Source organism: Ricinus communis, chromosome 4 (genome assembly GCF_019578655.1).
Source record: "Ricinus communis isolate WT05 ecotype wild-type chromosome 4, ASM1957865v1, whole genome shotgun sequence".
Taxonomy (NCBI): domain Eukaryota; kingdom Viridiplantae; phylum Streptophyta; class Magnoliopsida; order Malpighiales; family Euphorbiaceae; genus Ricinus; species Ricinus communis.
This window is the reverse complement of record NC_063259.1, coordinates 17952648-17968936: the sequence shown is the minus strand read 5'-3', so window position 1 is coordinate 17968936 and position 16289 is coordinate 17952648. Positions and strand designations below refer to the sequence as shown.

At 40.2% G+C, this 16289-nt stretch overlaps 2 non-coding genes across 2 annotated transcripts; both read left to right on the top strand.

Moving 5' to 3' along the window:
- The first annotated feature begins 2490 nt into the window (after nucleotides 1-2490).
- Nucleotides 2491-2597, top strand: LOC112535091. Its single transcript, XR_003079290.1, has one exon. It is a non-coding gene; the product is annotated as a small nucleolar RNA R71 (small nucleolar RNA).
- A 5281-nt stretch (nucleotides 2598-7878) lies between these two features.
- Nucleotides 7879-7985, top strand: LOC112535081. Its single transcript, XR_003079280.2, has one exon. It is a non-coding gene; the product is annotated as a small nucleolar RNA R71 (small nucleolar RNA).
- The last annotated feature ends 8304 nt before the right edge of the window (nucleotides 7986-16289 follow it).

Sequence of the window (16289 nt, the reverse complement as noted above, 5' to 3'; positions counted from 1 at the left end):
TGGAGGCCGTGGTGGCTATGGAAACCGTGCCAAAAGGCACTCTTGGAAGGCAGCTAGTTGGCAATTCGTACGGTAGGGTCAGGTATGCTCAACCCTCGAGGTGCTAGTCCTTGCCCAATTTGATGGATTTTAGTCTGTAATCACGCGTATTTCCCTCGATTGTTGATGGTGTCCTTCGAAAATGACCTGAAACAAGAAAGGAAACAAAAGACAGGTGATTCTAGCATAAAACGGGATAATCATACATAAAAATGTAAATAATCAGGCATGAAAAGCATGTGTAGTATGATGCCTATCAAGATGACATGTCTTACCATAAACTAGCCTATACAGTGTAAAGCCAATAGAAGTCCTATAGGCTGTTCTAAAAGCCCATAGTGCATCATCTAACTTATCAACCCAATCCTTCCTACTAATCCCCACGGTTCTCTCTAGAATACGTTTTAGACCCCTATTAGTTACCTCCACTTGCCCACTGGTTTATGGGTGATAGGGTGTAGAGAACCGGTGTGTGACCCCATAGCGTTTAAGTACTTTCTCAAGTTGGATGTTATAGAAATGGTTCCCCCTGTCACTAATCAATGCTTTAAGTGTACCAAACCTAGCAAATAATTTCTTGAGGAACCTAGCAACTACCCTGGCATCATCAATGGGGAAGGCTTGCGCCTCTAGCCACTTAGAAAAATACTCAACAGCTACAAGTATATACTTATCTCCATAAGAAGAAGGAAAGGGTCCCATGAAGTCGATGCCCCAAACATCAAAAATCTCAACAACTTGTATACTAGTCTAGGGCATCTCATCACGGGAAGAGATATTACTTGACCGTTGGCATGCATCGCAAACCTGGACAAAGGTTTTCACATCCTGAAATATTGTAGGCCAGTAGAATCCCGCATCCAACACCTTCCTAGCCGTATGATTGGCCACTTGATGGCCTCCAGTTGGTCCCTCATGGCAATGTTTAAGGATTTTGAGAGTTTCCTCCCCATATACAAATCGCTGAGTCACTTGATCTACACAAACATGAAACAAAAAGGGGTCTTCCCAAATGTAGTATTTTAAGTCAGCAAAGAATTTCTTCTTTTGCTGATGTGTCATACCCTTTGGTAGGACTCTCGCAACCAAATAATTTGCATAATCCAAAAACTAGGGGGAATCGGTATATACCTGCAATGAACACTAATGCTCATTAGGGAAGCTATCATCAGTGGCCCTCTCATCAAGTGTCGCCAAGCTTAGGTTCTCTAACCTTGATAAGTGATCCGCTACCAAATTCTTAGTGTCCTTTTTTTCCTTGATTTCTATGTCAAACTCCTACAAAAGTAGAATCCATCTAATCAGTCTTGGTTTAGTATCATTCTTCCCGAACAAGTACCTCAATGTCGAATGGTCCATATAGACGATGGTCTTTAATAGCACAAGGTATGAACGGAATTTATTGAAGGCATAAACAGCTAACAGCTCCTTCTCAGTGGTGGTATAATGCTCTTAGGCGTCTATCAACATCTTGCTAGCATAATAGATAGGCTGGAACTTCTTCTCGACCCGCTGTCTAAGAACAGCTCCAATTGCATAGTCAATAGCATCGCACATGAGTTCAAAGGGCAGCCCCCAATCAGGTGAAACCATGATAGGAGCTGTGGTTAATAACTTTTTTAATAACTCAAAAGCCTGTAAGCAATCTGAATCAAACAAAAAAGATACATCCTTAATAAGCAATTGAGTAAGAGGCCTAGCTATTTTAGAAAAATCCTTAATGAATCTCCTATAAAAGCCAGCATGCCCGAGAAAGCTCCTAACAGCCTTAACAGAACTAGGGGGTGGCAGTTTCGATATGGTCTCTACCTTAGCTCTATCTACTTCCATCCCCGCATGTGAAGTCTTGTGCCCCAACACAATACACTCTCTCACCATAAAATGACATTTTTCCCAATGTAAAACTAAATTTCCTTAGTACATCATGCAAGCATGCGCTCTAAATTGGACAAGCAGTGTGAGAAAGAGTTACCAAACACAGAGAAGTTGTCCATGAAAACCTCCATAGACTCCTCAATCATATTATGGAAGATTGCCATCCTACATCTCTGAAAAGTGGCAAGTGCATTGCATAACCCAAATGACATCCTCTGGTATGCGAACATCCCATAGCGGTCAGTAAATGTTGCACCGTAGTGTGAGCCACCCTAGAACTTGCAGCTTATCTAGGCTGCATGAACTAGCATCTGAAGCTGGTCTAATTTCTTGGTCAGGAGCTCCACTTAAGCTGCCAAGGCTGCTGTAGAGTCTAGCTGGTTGACCAATCCCTGCTTGACTGGCTGACTCCTAGAGAATTGCCACTAGTAGTTGTTCATGGCCATCTCCTCTATCAGATTTTATGCCTGCTCCGGCATCTTACTATTTAGGGCCCCACCTGCTGCAGCATCTACCATCTGCCTAGTAGCAAGGTTCAAACTGCTGTAGAAAGTCTGAACCTGCATCCATACTGGTAGTCTGTGGTGCGAGCAACACCAGAGCAAGTCTTTGTACCTCTCCCAAGCATCATACATGTTCTTGTCATCGAACTGCACAAAATAAGATATGTCATTTCTCAATCTAGCAGTTTTAGTAGGAGGAAAGTACTTATATAGAAACTTCTCAGCCAAAGATCTCCATGTCGTAATAGTGTTGGCTGGGAGTGACTGCAGCCATCTTTTCGCTCGGTCCTTCAAAGAAAAAGGAAATGGCCTCAACCGAATGGCATCATCAGTTGTTCCATTTATCTTGAAGGTGTCGCAGATCTCCAAGAAGTTAGCTGTGTGAGCGTTTGGGTCCTCGCTTGGTAGTCCCCTAAATTTTACACTATTCTGGACCACTTGTATCACGTTAGGCTTTATTTCAAAGTTATTGGCCGCCACAGGTGGTCGCAACTCGTATGTGTCCCCTCAAGAGAAGGTCTAGCAAACTCGTACATTGTCCTGTTTTCATCTACAGCCTGGTTGTTGTCTCCCATCCCTGCTGGTATATTCACAAGGGCTTCAATCTCTATCCACGCCTCCTCTTTTTCTTGCATACACTTCCTCAAAAGACGGAGGGATCGCTCTTGTTCAGTAAGAGGGTCTACAGGAGTAGGATTAGAGCTCCTGGTCATAAACTACTTGAAATTAAGAGGCAACAACCAAAGAACACAAAAATGAATAACAAAAAAATAAAGAATAAAAAGAAGGAAAAGGCAGAAAATAAAAATGGCTAGATTAGCACAAACACAAGTTCACTCTAGTTCATACAAAAGTTCCCCGGCAACGGCGCCAAAAACTTGATAGGCTATTTATATAGCTACAATCTAAGGCAGTGAACCTATCGATGCAGACTAGCACTAATAGCGACTATCAAGGTCGTATTCTCAGGAAAGGGTAATCCTAGAACTACTGAACATCTTATGTTATCTAACCTTAACAAAATCGATGAAGTTACTATTCTATGACTAGATGCAAGCTAAGTGATTAACTAAATGTCAAATAGTCTGCAAAGATTTAGTGAAACAATCAAAAGGAGAAAGAAAACCAAATGAGACCTAAGCTAGTTGGATTTTAGTGAAGGTAGAGATTATATTGGTTACCAATTGTGATTACCTATGAGCGATTTCTAAATTGAACTCGATTTCCCTCTCGAGAACATCGAATCCCTAAACCTAAGAACCTAAATGATGGAATCTCTTCCTAACGATTAATTTTAAGTTAGCCTTAAGATTAAATCCACCACTATTAAGAGTTGTTAATTCTTAATCCGGCTAGTCAATTACCCTTATCTCTAAATGATCATTAACCAGTTATTGCTATTCAAATTTCCAATTACTAAATGAACTTCTCAATTACATAAAGCAATATGATCAACACAATTCACAACGTCTCATGAATAATGCTATTTCTTATTAATAATGAAACCAAGAAGAATACAAGCATTGATAATCAAAATCTCATAAACATTAAATGCAATCCAACAAAAAAGGAACCCCAATGGGTTCAACAGTTCTAGCTACTCATGTCAACAAATAACACAAAGTAAGGAAACAAATACAGAAAAGCAAATTGAAAACATGTACACCCTTCTTCTTCAAGTCAGATGAACAGCCCTAAATCCCCAAATCTGAATAATGAACCTCAAATTACCTCTTGAATGCCTCCAAATTTACTCTTGATCTTCAATGTGATGCTTAAACCACTGGAATCTGCCTTTCAATATGCGTAATAGTCTCCCAAATTCAAACATCAAAGTCTGAAAAAAGGGTGGCTCGTGCGTGTATGTGAAATCTCAAGTTAGAAAATCGAAACCTAGCAAAATAATTCGATTTTACCTATATAATTGTCCCAGCATGGCCGTGGTCAAGCCCGTGCTGGACCTCTGAGTCCCAAAAAATAGGTCTTCTCCCTGACCGTGCCCTCGTTGGGGTTGAGCCACCACGAACCGTAATGGAGGCCGTGGTGGCCTCGGAAACCGTGCCTAAAGGACACTTTTGAGGGTCAAATGTTGATGGTTCAGCACGGCGAGAGTCCAGACCATGCTCAACCTTGAAATGGTAGCCCTTGCTCAATTTTGATGGATTCTGGTCCGTATTTGCACGTATCTCCCTCGACTATTAATAATGTCCATCGATGATCACCGGAAACATGAAAGGAACCAAAACACAGGTGATTCTGGCATAAAACAAGATAACTATGCACATAAATGGAAATAATTGGGCATATAAGTAACTCAAATTCCTACAAACAGTCATCAAAAAAAATAAATGGAATATCTTTTACAAGTAATTGAGTCAAAGGTCTAGCAATCTTAGAAAAGTCCTTAATGAACCTTATATAAAAACCTACATGACCAAGGAATCTCCTAACAGCCTTAACCGAGATAGGGGGTGGCAACTTAGCAATGGTCTCTACCTTAGCTCTATTTACCTCCATCCCTGCATATGAAATCTTATGCCCTAGCACAATACCCTCTCTCACCATAAAATGACACTTTTCCTAATACAGCACAAGGTTGGCTTCTACACAGCGCGCAAGCATACTCTCTAAGTTAAGCAAATAATGGGAGAAAGAGTTACCAAATACCGAGAAATCATCCATGAACACTTCTATGGACTCTTTGATCATGTTATGGAAGATCACCATCATACACCTCTAAAAAGTAGCAGGTACATTGCACAAATCTGAATGGCATCCTCCTGTAAGCAAACGTACCATAGGGGCAAGCATACTCTCTAAGTTAAGCAAACAATAGGAGAAAGAGTTACCAAATACCGAGAAATCATCCATGAACACCTCCATAGACTCTTCGATCATGTCATGGAAGATCGCCATCATACACCTCTAGAAAGTAGCAGATACATTGCACAAATCTGAATGGCATCCTCCTGTAAGCGAACGTACCATAGGGGCAAGTGAAAGTGGTTTTCCTTTGGTCCTCGGGTGTAGTGGGAATCTAAAAATAACCTAAAAACTGTCAAGAAAGTAATAAAACATATACCCTGATAAGCGCTCTAATATATGGTCAATAAAAGGAAGGCAAAATGGTCCTTCCGAGTTACATCATTGAGCCTCTTGTAATCAATGCAAACTCGAAAACTAGTTACCGTCCTAGTTCAGTATTAGCTCATCCTTCTCATTCTTGACCACCGTTATGCCTCCCTTCTTGGGCACAATCTACACAGGATCAACCCAAGAGCTGTCAGAAATAGGGTAAATCAAACCTGCATCTAGAAGTTTAATTACCTCCTTCTTGACTACCACTTTCATATTTGGGTTCAACTGTAGTTGTGGCTGTACCACTGGCCTGTAATTATCCTCCATCAAGATCTTATGCCAAAAATAACTGGGGTTGATTCTAGGAATGTCTACAATCTTGTATGCAAAGGCCTCAAGATACTACCTGAGAGAAGCCAAAGTCATCTCCCTCTCCTCAGGAGTCAAATCGGCTGTAATGATCACTGGCAGCTTCTACGCCCCATCTAGATAGGCATAGGTCAAGTGCTTAGGCAACTCTTTCAACTCCACGGCTGGTGGCTCCTCAAGTGAAGGTATCAATTTCTACACCCCTAACCTATCAATATCAATAAAATTGTTAGCAAACTTGTTGGGCTCACTAGCCATCAAACAAGTAATATGTTCCAATACATCCTCATTAGACAACTCCTCCTCATCCTTAACTTGTAATGCTACCTGTAAAAGATCATTAAGTAATATCTCCTGCAATTGAGACTACCATAATATCATCCAAAACATCCACAGAATATACAGTATGATCATGGTCAAGTGAATGTCTCATAGAAGTGCTAAGGTCAAAGGTAATAGTCTCATCACCTACTCTAAGCTGTAACTTCCCATCACACACATCTATAATAGCCCTAGATGTTGCAAGGAAAAGTCTACCTAGAATTAAAGGCACGCTATTGTCACCCTCTATATCCATAACAACAAAATCAATAGGAAATATAAACTTGTCTACCTTAACAAGTACATTTCAACTATTCCCTTAGGATATTTCACAGTCCTATCAGCTAACTGTATGCTCATGCTAGTAGGTTTAGGCTCACTCAAGCCTAATTGCTCAAACAAATAGCTAGGCATTAGATTGATACTAGCTCCTAAATCAGGTAAAGCATCACTAATATGCAAATCACCAATAATACAGGGAATAGTGAAACTTACTAGATCACGCCTCTTTACTGGCAGCTTGTTTTGAAGAATGGTTGAGCACTCTTCATTTAGTGTCACAAGTCCCAAGTCCTCCAGCTTCCTCTTGTTGCTTATAATCTCCTTCAGGAACCTCGCATACGTGGGCATCTACGATATAGCCTCAATAAAAGGTAGGTTAATCCTCAGCTGGTTAAATAAATCCAAGAACTTACCAAACTGTTGGTCAACCTTTTCTTGCTTCAACCTGGCAGGATATGGAATTGGAGGCTGGTATTCCCTCACACGACTCTTCTTCTTGTCCTCAGTTTGCACAGGCTCTATCACCTCAGGCTTTGGCTCCTTCCTAGCTAGCTCATCTTGCACAATAACATCATCATCAGCTATAGGTAAAGAACTAGCTAACTGCTTACCTGATCTCAAGGTGATAGCCTTGACATGCTCCCTCGGGTTTGACTCTATGGTACTAGGAAGCATCCTTAGCTGTCTCTCAGCCGGCATCTTAGAAATCTGGCCTATCTAATTCTCCAAATTTTGTATGGAGGCCTGCTGATTTCTAAGAGTTGTGTCCCTCTACTGAAACTTGTTCTCTGAAGTGGACACAAACTTCATCATCAACTCCTCTAAATTGGGCTTATTCTCCTGGTTCTGAGGTAGTTGAGAAAGAACAGTCTGCTGTTGAGGTTGCTGCTAGTGCAACCGCTAAAATCCTGATGGACCCTAGGTGTTGTTATTTCGCCACCTAAAGTTAGGATGGTTTCTCCACCTTGTGTTGTATGTGTTGTACTGGTTATTCTGCTGCCTGGGCGCATTTCTCATATAATTAACCTGTTCATGGTCAGCAGAAGAAGATGAAGAAGAAGCAAACATACCTCCCGCATTACAGTTTGCACTCTAGTGCGAGCCACCACAAAACTCGCAGCCATATTGTGCTGCATGTGGACTGGCATCTGGAGCTGGTCGATCTTCTTGGCCAAAAGCTCCACCTGAGCTGCCAAGGCTGATGTAAAATCTACTTGGTCCACCACTCCTTGTCGTCCTGGCCTACTCCTAGAAGACTACCACTGATATGTGTTCATGGCTATCTCCTTAATTAAGTTCTGGCCTGCTCTGGTGTCTTACTATTGATGGGCCCATCTGCAGCTGCATCTATCATCTGCCTCGTGGCTGAGTTCAAGCCACTATAAGAAGTCTGCACCTGCACCATAATGGCAAGCCGTGGTGTGGGCAACATCTCAGCAAGTCCTTGTACCTCTCCTACGCATCATAAATGCTATCTTCATCAAACTGCACAAAAGAAGAAATATCATTACGCATCTTTGCCATCTCTTTGCTCTATCCCTCATGGAAAATGGAAACAGCCTAAGCCGAATGGCATCATCGATTATTCCATTTATCTTACACGTATCACAAATCTCCAAGAAGTTCATGATGTGGGCGTTAGGATCTTCACTAGGCAAGCCCCCAAGCTATACACTTTGCTGCACCATCTGAATGACATTTGGCTTAATTTTAAAATTATTCGCTGCAACAAATGGCCTCAATATACTAGTGCGCGTCCCCTCCAAGGAAGGTCTAGCAAACTCGTACATCGTCTTATTTGCTTCAGCGACATTGTTGTTCCCGTCTTCTATTTCTACTGGTGTATGGACAAAAATCTTAATATGCTCCTCCTCCTCTACATCTATTGCTTCCTCAACTGCCTGAGGGATCGCTCTAGTTTGGGCAGAGGGTCTATTGGTGCAGGATTAGAACTCCTGGTCATAAACTACTTGAAATGAACAAGGCAGCAACAACCCAATAAATAAATGAATGAATAACTAAATAGAAAGTAATGATAAAAACATAAAAGAAAAATTACTAAAGTAACAAATAGCAAATCTCTCTCTAGTTTTCAAACAAGTTCCTGGCAACGGTGCCAAAAACTTTATACGATGCTTATGCAACTACAACTAAGACAGTAAACCTATCGATGCAGCTTAGCACAACAGTAAGTATTAAAAATATCGTATCTCTTGGGAAAGTGAATCCTAGAGTTACTACTTCTTCCCTTGTTATCTAGCCTAAAATTAATAACGAAGGTTTTTAAATTTACTAATGACTAAAAACTAAATTCTAAGTGTAATGCGAGAATGAATGAGCAAAGAGAATAATTAAAAAAAGAAAGCAAACCCAAAGAGGACCTAGACTAGTTGGCAATCAAGAAATGGATAACAAATTATTGAGTCCGATTATGCTACCGTGGATGGATTCTTTACCCATTCCGACCTTAGTTTTCTCATCTTCTGCTTGACCGGCTTGAAATATGAATGAGTTGGGATATAGTGCTCTACTATTTCTTGTCTAGACCTGACATGTTGGCGTAGGACCAAGCAAATACCACTTTTTTTCTATTATTTTCTCGAATTCTCTCCTCTCTTCAGGAGTTATATAGTGAGCTATCAAAATATTCAGTGGATTTGCATATGTGCCTAATTTAAATGAATCAACTTGTATGGAATTGATGTCAAACATGCATATGTTATAATTATCATAATGCACACTACCATCAGGAAAAATATTACACAAGCAAAATTATTCATATCATTGATCTTGGAAAGGAAAGAAACACCATCCTCATAAATGTCAGACGTTATTACATCATTATAAAATATATCAATAATATTACAGATATAAGACCAGCTAGATCCTCTTAACTTGTCTTTTCCAGTTGAGCGGTAGGCTCTTCTAGCTTCAATTCTTCTATCTTGGTGGTTACCTTCTCTCGAACTTCCTTGATATTCAGCTTAACCATCCAGTCAACAATCAAGTTCTTAAAAATCTCAAACCCTGGTATCTTAGTCACAGCTACACTAACAGGTTCGAACTCCATAGAGTAAGGCCTATACTCCTGGACGAACACGTCTTTTAGAGTCTTACCCTCCGGTTTACTTTCGTCTTCTTCTTTAGAATATCCCAAACCTCACTAAGTCTTCTGACCTTTGAAGTCCGACAGCTCCACAACACCTTGCTGATTCTTTCCCAGCCCTATTCTAGGCATGAAGTTCATTCTCTTGAACATGCTAGCTACTTTAGGATTAATGTAGTCACAAACACTTGGAATCAAGTAGGGGCATCCACCTCTTTGATAGCTTCTTGGATTGCTAAAACAACCTTACTACCTTCGGCATTGATAGTGACAATCTTGCTTTCATGAGGGAGTTTCACTTTCTAATGTATTATGGAAGGGACTTCTCCAAGAGTTATATTGTGAGCTATTAAAATATTCCATAGATTTGCATATGTGCCTAAATTAAATGAATCAACTTGTATGGAATTAATGTCAAACATGCATATGTTATGATTATCATAATGCACACTACCATCAGAAAAAATATTACACAAGCAAAATCATTCATATCATTGATCTTGGAAAGGAAAGAAACATCGTCCCTATAAATGTCGGACATTGTTACATCATTATAAAGTATATCAATGATATTATTCTCAATAAGACCAGCTAGCTCCTCTTGGCTTATCTTTTCCAACTGAGCGGTAGGCTCTTCTAGCTTCAACTCTTCTATCTTGGTGGTTACCTTCTCTCGAACTTCCTTGATACTTAGCTCGACCATCCTAATCAGGTTCTTAAAAATCTCAAATCCCGGTATCTTAATCACAGCTACACTAACAGGTTTAGGCTCCATAGAGTAGGGCCTATACTCCTGGACGAACACGTCTTTTAGAGTCTTACCCTTCGGTTACTTTCGTCTTCTTCTTTAAAATGTCCCAAACCTCACTAAGTCTTCTGACCTTTGAAGTCTGGCAGCACCGCAACACCTTGTTGATTCTTTTCCAGCCCTATTCCAAGTACAAAGTTCATTCTCTTGAACATGCTAGTTACTTTAGGATCAATGTAGTCACAACCACTTAGAATCCAGTAGGCGCATCCACCTCTTTGACAGCTTCTTGGATTGCTGAAACAACCTTACCACCTTCGGCATTGATGGTGACAATCTTGCTTTCATGAGGGAGTTTCACTTTCTAATGTACTATGGAAGGGACTTCTCCTAGGGCATGGAACCATGGCATTCCCAATAATAGTATAAAATTTACCGAGATGTCCAAGATAGTGAACTCCACCTAGGATTCAATAGGACTTATTTTCAATAATGCTAAAAACATCACTTCCACATCTCTTTTCGTCTTGTCATAGGCTCTTATGACCATGTCTGATGGTTTCAGGTCCTTTGCAGTCATTCTCAGTTTAAAGAGTATACGAGAAGGACATACATTGATAGTTGACCTGTCATCAACCATCACACATGGGGTTCTCTTCCCTTTTACTTCTACTACTATGTAGAGGGCCTTATTGTGGTCTCTTCCCTTAAGCGGTAGGTCTTCATCCTAGAAGGTGATCATTCTAGTGGTTTTGTTAGTTACTGTGATCATCTCCTTGGGGGTGGTTGTTATGCTAACATGATATGCATTGTGTTAAACATATGTTTATATGCCTGATTACTTGCATTTTTATGCATATTTATCTTGTTTTATGCCAAAATCATATGTGTTTTGGTTCCTTTCATGTTTCAGGTGACCATTGATGAACATTATTAGTGTTTGAGGGTTATACGTATGAATACGGATGAAATTCATCAAAATTGGACAAAGGCTCGAATTTCAAGGTTGAGCACGGCTTGGACTTTGGCCATGCTAAACCATTAGCCTTTGATCTTCAAATATGGCCTTTTGGCATGATTTCCGAGGCCACCACGGTCTCCAGCATGGCCTGTGGTGGCTCAGCATCGGCAAGGGCACGGTTAGGGAGCAACGGATTGATTTTGGGAGTTAGAGGTTGAGTGTGGCCTGGACTCGGCCCGTGCTGACCAACACGGGCTTGACCACAGCCATGCGAAGATAATTTGTCTCGTCATTGGCCCTGGTCATGTTCGAGGGTTTTATGTCCTTGATAGTCATCCCTAGTTTAGGGAGTATGCGAGATGAACACACATCAATACCTAACCCATCATCAACTATCACACATGGGGTTCCTTTTCCTTTCACTTTTGCTGCTATATAAAGGGCCTTATTGTGGTGCCTTTCCTCAAGTCGTAGGTCCTCATTTGAGAAAGTAATTATCCCGGTAGTCTTGTTAGTTACCATTTTGATCATCTCCTCATGGGTAGTTGTTGCGCTGACACTTATACTAGATAAGGCCTGGATCATAGCCTTTCTATGTTTTGATGAATGCATCAGTAGCTCCCAGACATCAGTTGTCTTTTTCTCCTTCTTCCACCGTTCTAGTAACACGGCATCCCTTTTTTCAAGTGCTTGCTTCTCTTACTTCAGCTCTTATAAACCAACTTCCTTACCTTTACCCGCTGGCTCAATCTTGGAATCGTTGTTTGCCCAGATGTTCTTAGCCTCGGTGTCTTGAACCTCATTCTTATCCCCAAAACTAAACTAGATGTCAATAGTTCTTACCGACTTCTTCTCGCCCTCTTTCTAGACCTTCAAGAGATAAAGCTCACAAGTGGTTTGATTGTCATCTGATCCTCAACCACTTGGCACAATATCTTCGATCCGAACATCAGTAGAGGTGCCCTTGAATATCAGACACTAAAATCATATTTACCTAAAAGCTGCCCAAGCAGGTCTTCACACTCAAATCGAGAAAGTTGCTAGACCTCCTATTCTCTAGAGTCGATTAAATCATAAATCTCATGTTTGAGACGGTTGCACTAGTCCGTCACATGCCCGAGAGTCTGGTGATACTCACATTATTGACCATTGTAAGGCTTAGAACTATCTTTCGACGGTTGGGGCTTAAGTTTCTTACTCCATTTTAGGTGTCGGAACACCACGGATAGTGGTGCCCCCAGTTCGGCGAAAGTTCTTTATGGGCTTTTTAGCTCGGCTGCTAGTTCGGCTTGGGGTAGGTCTATGAAAAAATTCATGATTTCCTCTTCGTTGAAGTAAGGGTTAATCGAAACTTAGTTTAGGGGCGGTGTGTTGTTGTAGCTTGGTTAAGGGTTCCTTCTAGTGCTAAGCTGGTCTGGGTCAATGAGCTTTTCGGCATCGATAAGGTCCTAGATTTCATGCTTCAGCCGGATGCAGTTATTGGTATGGTGGCCAGGTGCTTGGTGGATTTCACAGTAATTGTTGGGCTTGTATTCGGATGTGTTTTGATTCGATGGGTTCTTTAGGGTGGTAGGTTGGAGCATGTTATTTTGAACCAATCTCTCAAAGATCTTAGAGAGAGGTTGCTTGAAGTTAGAAAACTTCTCAATTGTTGCACAGCATTTATGTCCGGGGTCGTACTTCCTTCAGCCTAGTAGTTTGCCCTTACGCCAGTTCTCACGGTCTTTCTCTTGTCATTCTCTATTTTCTCAATTTACAACCTGTCATCATACAGATCCACGAAGGTTTTCGGGTTCATCATCTGTAACCTTTCAACCCATCTAGGGAGAACATTTTAAACCACCATATGAACCTAGTCCTTTTTATAGAGCTTATTCTTCATCATGACAGCCTTATTCCTCCATCTAGTTAGAAAATCAGAGAAGGACTTATTGGCTTTTGCTTAGTGGATTCAAGATCCCTAATTGACACCTCCAAATGAGTGTTGCAGTTGTACTACTTGATAAGGAAGTTGCACAAATCCTGCTACTCAGCTTTGGCAGATTTCTCTAGACTATGGTACCAGTTGATTGCAGGTCCTTCCAGTGATAGAATGAATAGCTTAACAATCTGCGTCCTGCTCCACTGAGTAGTTTCCATGATGGTCAAGTATTGTTTCAGATGAACTTTCAGGTCCACCAGTCCCGTTGAACTTGTACATACCGGGCATCTTGAACTTCACAGGCAACTTGTCTTCTCCCGTCAATACCAGCTCTTCAAAATCATAGGTTGGGTCTAAACCTTTGATTTTCTAGCATACCCTGCATCTTGTCAAGTCGGGCACAGTCTGATTACAGCTTTGTTGGTGGCAAGGGCGGTCTCCCTCTTAGCCTGGTCAAGCATGAACTCATCAAAAACCTAAAAGTTTTGGGGCACTCCCTTTCTAGCTGACTCTTCATCATTGGCATTGCCATTATCCGTGACAGGAGTGGCAGTAGCAGTCTCAATGGCAACCACAGTAGGGGTCAATAGCAATAAGCGGGTTAACTAGTACAATAGGAGCAGTAGGTAGGGCCTGATTTGTAGCCATCCCAGCTAGGAGTTACTAAAGTTCCTCCCAAATCATACACCTCAAGTCTTCGATTACAACATTCTTGAGGATCTCAATGTCTTGTTCATTGGCTCTTTCATTGGCCATCTCTTCTTAGTGTCTCGGTCTTTCTAAATGCTCTAATACAGTTCTGATTCTTGGGGAAATGGCAACTCTTTCTAGCCTCCCACTATCTTGCCTCTTCCAATCCACAAGAGAGTCTATATGGCTAAAGGTTAGTATAATACATATGATGCATGGGATGCATGATGCACGTGCTATGCACAATGACAAAACAAAAAGATTAGCACACACAACCTTTTTACTCTCACAAACAGTTCGTGGAAATTCAATATGAATGCTGGAAGTAGCACAACTGGTTTTAATCTTGGACATAATCAACACTTGAAGAATATGAATGGCTTTAGGCTAAAAATAGGAAAGCAGCAATTTAACCTTGGTAATAGTCAAAAGAGATTTTTTGGCAATTCTTGAATTTTTCTAAACAATGGGGCCAAGAAGCCTACCTGCATTTTTTGTGGAATGTATGGGCATCCTGTTGACAAGTGTTACAGAAAGAATGGGTTCCCACCGGGATACAAGGGAGCAAGCAAGAATTTTCCGAGTTCTACAAACCAGGTTGCATCTTTTCCTTCTGACAGTCATAATCTTTCAACTACTGAACATATGGCATATCAATTGAATTATGACAATGATAACTCTTTTAAAAAATCTGATAATGATGGTCCTATTACTTTTACAAGGGATCAATATAATAGTTTGATGTCTATGATTGAAGAAAAGGCAGTTGACTCTCAGAATGCAGCCACCTCTCAGATCAATGCTCTATCTTCTGCCTTCGATCCTATTGCTGAGAAAGGTATTGTTTTATGTTATTATAAGCAATTCCACAGTAGTAAATGGATTGTAGATTCAGGAGCTACTGATCACATTACTAATTCTCTTAGTTTTTTCAAAAGACATTATAAAGTTTCTGATAAATATGTGAAGTTGCCTAATAATGAATTAGTTCAGGTTACACGTATGGCACTGTTAAATTATCACCCTCCTTGATTCTTCATGGGGTTTTCTACATACCAAATTTTGCCTTTAATCTTATCTCCATTTTGCAGTTAACCAAAAACAACCTTTACTCTCTCATTTTTTCCTCCAACTTTTGTTATATTCAGGACATGAAACTTTGGACGATGACTGGTATAGCTAACCAAGTGAATGGATTATATCAGCTTTTACAACAAGAAGATACTGAGAAGTTTCCAAATTCATTTTCTGCTAGTTGTAATGTTGTTGTTTTTATTTTGTGGCATAACAAACTAGGCCACCCTTCTAAACAAGTAATGAAATCTCTTGATCTGTTTCATAATGCTATGATTAATGATAATTGCTTTGAATGTGAAGTTTGTCATTTGGCTAAACAAAAAAGGCCTATTTTCCCTGTTAGCAATTCTTTTTCTACTTCAATTTTTGATCTTATTCATTTAGACATTTGGGGACCATTTCCTGCCATAACCATATATGGTCATTCATATTTTTTAACCATAATTGATGACAAGAGCAGATTCCTATGGATCTATCCTATGAGGCTTAAGTCAGAAGCTAAACATTTGATCATTGATTTTTACCATCTTGTTTAAACTCAGTTCTTAGTCAAGATTAAATGCTTTAGAACTGATAATGGCAAAGAATTTGAAATGACCAATTTTTACAAATCAAAAGGGATTGTTCATCAAACTTCTTGCACCTATACACCTCAACAAAATAGTATTGTTGAGAGAAAACAGTAGCATATTCTCTCTGTTGCACGAAGTTTAAGGATTCAAGCCAATCTCCCTCTTTATTTTTGGATTGATTGTGTTCTGCATGCTGCTTTTTTAATTAACAGGAAGCCAACACTAGTTTTAAACTAGTCAACTCCTTTTGAGATCCTTTTCAAGGTCAAACCTTCTTATGATCAGCTCAAAGTCTTTGGTTGTCTAGCATTTGCTTCTGTTTTACCTCATCCTAAGACAAAAATGCATCCTAGAGAAATCAAGTGTGTTTTCATTGGTTTTTCTAAAAACACTAAAGGTTACAGAGTATACAATTTAGAGAATAAAAGCATTTTTGTTTCTAGAGATGTAACATTTACAAAAAACAGCTTCCCATTTAAAGAGAATTTTGCTACAATATCATCCAATGATATTCTTATCCCTGTTTATCAAAATGAAAGTTCACTTGAAGATTTCAAAAAGGCAGATTCACAAACAGTTGATCCACTCCATTCATCTACTGCTGACATACAGTCTCCTCCAATTAATTCAAGTACTTTTTCTCAACCCTCTCCCAGACCTACTAGAAATATTCACCTGCCATCAAAATTTCACGATTTTGAAGTTTCTCTGCCCAAACCTAGAACCACACCACATCATATGTCTCAA